The 5,000-nt window shown below is 50.4% G+C and overlaps 1 protein-coding gene across 3 annotated transcripts in view; it reads right to left on the bottom strand.

Moving 5' to 3' along the window:
* The window catches only part of tacc1 (transforming, acidic coiled-coil containing protein 1), a 55,232-nt gene that overhangs the window by 19,730 nt on the left and 30,502 nt on the right, over positions 1-5,000 (bottom strand). The window lies entirely within an intron of this gene.

The raw sequence follows: 5,000 nt of genomic DNA on the forward strand, positions 1-5,000 counted from the left end.
CACACACACACACACACACACACACACACACACACAAAAGGACAGGACACATAATCAGATGAAATGGACTAAATTTAACATGGCCTTAACGTGGCTCCATGTTCTCTAGCGTGCCACACCCAAGAGCCACAGGACTGTGAGAGCCCGATCGCCGAGGGCAGTTCGTTCCGTCCTGCCCGTCTCTGGCCGTCTGGCACACACACAGCGTTGGCACGGGCACTCCGCTGATGCCAAGCCGTGGCGAAGCAGGGGAGGTGGGCTATTTTGGTGGGGCAAAGAGCCACATTGTTTGCACTCTGTTTTGTTGGCACAACAGAGAGCTTTCAACATGAAGCACACTGACGTCACCTCAAATGAAGTGGCAGGATTATCCTTAATTACACACATAACTGTGCACAGAAGAGATCAAGGCACGCCAAGTACAGAGATAACATGAAATCCGATCTGTGTTCTGAAATTCTATGATAATGACTGTTGCCGGGAAACTGTGTGTGGTGCCTGTAGAGATTCCATTCTATTCATGTGTGTGGTGCGTGTGGAGGTTCCATTCTATTCATGTGTGTGGTGCGTGTGGAGGTTCCATTCTATTCATGTGTGTGGTGTATGGAGGTTCCATTCTATTCATGTGTATGGTGTGTAGAGGTTCCGTTCTATTCATGTGTGTGGTGCATGTGGAGGTTCCATTCTATTCATGTGTGTGGTGTGTGTGGAGGTTCCATTCTATTCATGTGTGTGGTGCCTGTGGAGGTTCCATTCTATTCATGTGTGTGGTGTATGGAGGTTCCGTTCTATTCATGTGTGTGGTGCCTGTAGAGATTCCATTCTATTCATGTGTGTGGTGCGTGTGGAGGTTCCATTCTATTCATGTGTGTGGTGCGTGTGGAGGTTCCATTCTATTCATGTGTGTGGTGTATGGAGGTTCCATTCTATTCATGTGTATGGTGTGTAGAGGTTCCGTTCTATTCATGTGTGTGGTGCATGTGGAGGTTCCATTCTATTCATGTGTGTGGTGTGTGTGGAGGTTCCATTCTATTCATGTGTGTGGTGCCTGTGGAGGTTCCATTCTATTCATGTGTGTGGTGTATGGAGGTTCCGTTCTATTCATGTGTGTGGTGCCTGTGGAGGTTCCATTCTATTCATGTGTGTGGTGCGTGTGGAGGTTCCATTCTATTCATGTGTGTGGTGCGTGTGGAGGTTCCATTCTATTCCTGTGTGTGGTGCCTGTGGAGGTTCCATTCTATTCATGTGTGTGGTGTATGTGGAGGTTCCATTCTATTCATGTGTGTGGTGTATGTGGAGGTTCCATTCTATTCATGTGTGTGGTGCCTGTGGAGGTTCCATTCTATTCATGTGTGTGGTGCCTGTGGAGGTTCCATTCTATTCGTGTTGGAAGATGAGAGTGGAATAATCTGATGTGGAAATAAACTCGGCAGGTAGGAACTCCGTCCTCATCTAACCCTCACCTGGCCCCACTCTGGCTCCGCTCTGGCCCCGCTCTGGCCCCAACCCCTCTCCAATGTGGCCCCAATCCCACTCTTATATAGCAGCCAGGGGGGAGATGTTGAGATGGACTCTGCTCAAGCTGAACTCTCTGCACAAATGGAGCCCATAGGCCGTTATTAGGCACCTCTATCTGCGGCTGCCTCTCTCTCTCTGGCTAGCCTGTGACACATCCTCTCTCTCTGTCCACTGCGGTCATTCCAGCACTCCTCCACCCACTCTGTCTCTCTATCCCCCCATCTGCCTGAAATACCTGACACAGCATAATGGTATGTCCTGGAGTGTTCTGTGGTTCGAGGTTTGGAGAATAAATTACAGCTGTACATTAAGAGGGAGTTTTGAGTGTGTGTGTGTGAGAGTGTGAGTGTGAGAGAGAGAGAGCGAAAGAGAGACAGAGAGAGAGAGAGAGAGAGAGAGACAAAGAGACAAAGAGAGGGAGAGAAAGATCGTTACAGAGTGGGACTAGGAGAGAGAAAGAGAGAGAAAGTTAGAGAGTGAGAGAGACAAGACAAACAAAAAGGGTGAAGTGGAGAGAAAGAGAGAGAGAGAGAGAGAGAGAGAGAGAGAGATGGGTCAAGAACAGAAACAAAGAAAAGAACAAGAGAAAAAGGGTCAGATGCAAAACAAGGATGACACAGACAGAGGAAGACAGACACACACACACACACACACACACTGCTGTTGCAGTAATGTATGATGCATGATGTTTTGTTTTCTTTCTCTTACGTGCTACTACTTACGTATGGTCGCACACGTACATATTTTATTTGTTGTCGATAAAGCTGAATTGAATTGAATTGAATTGAGAAAGATAGAGAGAGAGAGAAAGAGAGACAAAGAGAGAGAGACGAGAGCGATAGAAAGGAGCGAATGGTCCGTGATCATGTGACGTGACTCCCCTGAGTTCTCTGACCTCCCTATTGATGACTCAAAGCCAAGAGGAGCGACGCTTTTGTTTGCTGCCCCCCCCCCCCCACCCCGCCACCCTCCACCCTCCCAAATTCCAAGCTCGAGGCCGTTCCCACACCCGCCAGAGGCCTTTCTGGGTGACACTGTCCCTCCCTCCCTCTCTCTCTCCATCTCTCTCTCTTTCTCTCTCTTCCTCCCTCTCTCTGCTTCCCCTCTCCCTCTCTCACACCAATCACCTCATCTATTAACTCTCTTCCACACCAAAAATCTGCAGTCTCTCTCTGTGTCATCGTAGCACTTGATCAAATGATCAGTGAGTGATTCCCACTGTCTCCCACTCATTCAAACCACCTCAGCATCACTTCCACTCACTTTATTAGTGAGCATTTCTTTCTGCTGTAGGTTCATCTAATCGGCTAAGTGCAGAGGGAATTAATCACCCAAATTCCCTCTGCTGACCATCATGCGGATACTTATCTACTGAGTGATGTCATCCCATAAAGTCCGATTAGTGCGGTTTTTGCGCCACAGGCCTGGATGATGTACTTGTGGCTCTGGATGCTCTAAGTCCCCAGCATTTTGTCACTGTGCTCAGAGACTTCTGATTGGTCACTGTACTCAAGAGCCATACGATTGGTCCCTATGTTCAGAGCCCTGTGATTGGTCAGTGTGCTGAGAGTCCTGTTTTTGGTCACTGTGCTGAGAGCCTTGTGGTTGGTCACTGTGCTGAGAGCCCTGTAATTGGTCCCTGTACTCAGAGCCCTACGATTAGTTCCTGTGTTCAGAGCCCTGTGACTGGTCACTGTGCTGAGAGCCCTGTGTTTGGTCAATATTGTGAGCTGGTCACTATGCTGTGTGTCTCCTCCACGGTGACACAGTGGCTGCTTCTCTTCCTCAGAACACAAACAGAGATCTGAGCCAAGCTCCCCTCCTCAGTGCTCCCTTGGCACGTCTCCCTTTAACCCCTCCAGGCTCAGCGCTCCCTTGGCACGTCTCCCTTTAACCCCTCCAGGCTCAGCGCTCCCTTGGCACGTCTCCCTTTAACCCCTCCAGGCTCAGCCCGCACACCCGCCTGCACACCAGGCCAGCCCCGAGGCATCCACCCTCTCCTCTCCTCTCTTCTCCTTTCTTCACCTCTCCTCTCCTCTCCTCTTTTCCTCTTCTCTCCTATCCCCCCACCTATTCTCCTCTCCTCTCTTCTCCTTTCTTCACCTCTCCTCTCCTCTCCTCTCTTCTCCTTTCTTCACCTCTCCTCTCCTCTCCTCTTTTCCTCTTCTCTCCTCTCCTCTCCCCTCACCTATTCTCCTCTCCTCTCTTCTCCCCTCCTTGCCCCTTCTCTCCTCTCCTCTCCTCTCCTCTGCTCTCCTCTCCTCCCCTCTCCTCTCCTCTCCTCTCCTCCACTTTCCTCTCCTCTCCTCTAGTCTCCTCTCCTTTCCACTCCTCTCCTCCCCTCTCCTCTCCTCTCCTCTCCTCTCCTCTCCTCTCCTCTCCTCTCCTTTCCACTCCTGTCCTCTCCTCCCCTCTCTCCTCTCGTCTCCTCTCCACTCCTCTGCTCATTTATGTGGGGCTTCATTTAGAAGCTTTATGGAAGTGCTGCAACTGTTGTTTACTGCTCTTTACGAGGTTTTAACGGGCAGATAAATACCTGAGGTGCAGAAGCAGGCATGGGGGAGGACGAGGAGAGGGAGGAGGAGGAAGACGAGGAGGAGGAGGACGAGGAGGATGAAAAGGAGAAGAGGATGAGGCAGTAGAAGGGGAGGAAGAGAAGGAGAAGGGAGAAGGAGAAGGGAGAAGGGGAAGAGGAGGAGGAGGTAGACAGGGAAGAAGAGGAGAAGGAGGAGGAGGCGGCGGCCCAGCTGTCTTCGATTAGCTGTGCTGTGGTACACTTCCTTGAGGTTGGCCACGTGTCAGATGGCACGGCGAGCCTGGGAGAGGCTGAGACACAGCGCTGCCTGGCTGCCCTGCTGCAGTCTGTCTGTCTGGGAACAGCAGCAGGAGGAGGAGGAGGAGGAGGAGGAGGAGGAGGAGGAGGAGGAGGACTAGGAGGAAGAGAGGCTGCACAGCCAGCCAGGGCTCACAGTCTGGAACAGTTCTGGACTCTTTCACAGTAGCTCTCCGTACTTAAAGAGAGCAGCGCAATGTGGGTTAGGGGGGGCCTTGTTTTTGGGTGCATTTTTCCATAGATCTGATTTCTTGCCAGACGAGAGAGCATTAGATTATCATGCTGCCTGTTGTGCTTCAGTCAGCTACCAAATACTGACATCTCAGTAGGAAGGGAAGCAACGCAGCAATCAGAACCCTAATAGCATGTGATTAGCACTTGTCAAAGCAAAATGTGAACAGACACACACACCATACGCAGACACAGACACGCAGTCGTCGCACACACATACACACACACACGCACACAGACAATAACTAAAAATGTTACACACACACACACACACATAGACTTACATGTAACTACACATACACATACACACACACCACACAGACAATAACTAAAAATACACAAACACACACACATACTCCCACCCACACAGACTTAACTGCAAACACACACAGTCACACGTGCTGCATGTGCACAGAGT

Source organism: Sardina pilchardus, chromosome 14 (assembly GCF_963854185.1).
Source record: "Sardina pilchardus chromosome 14, fSarPil1.1, whole genome shotgun sequence".
Taxonomy (NCBI): Eukaryota; Metazoa; Chordata; class Actinopteri; order Clupeiformes; family Clupeidae; genus Sardina; species Sardina pilchardus.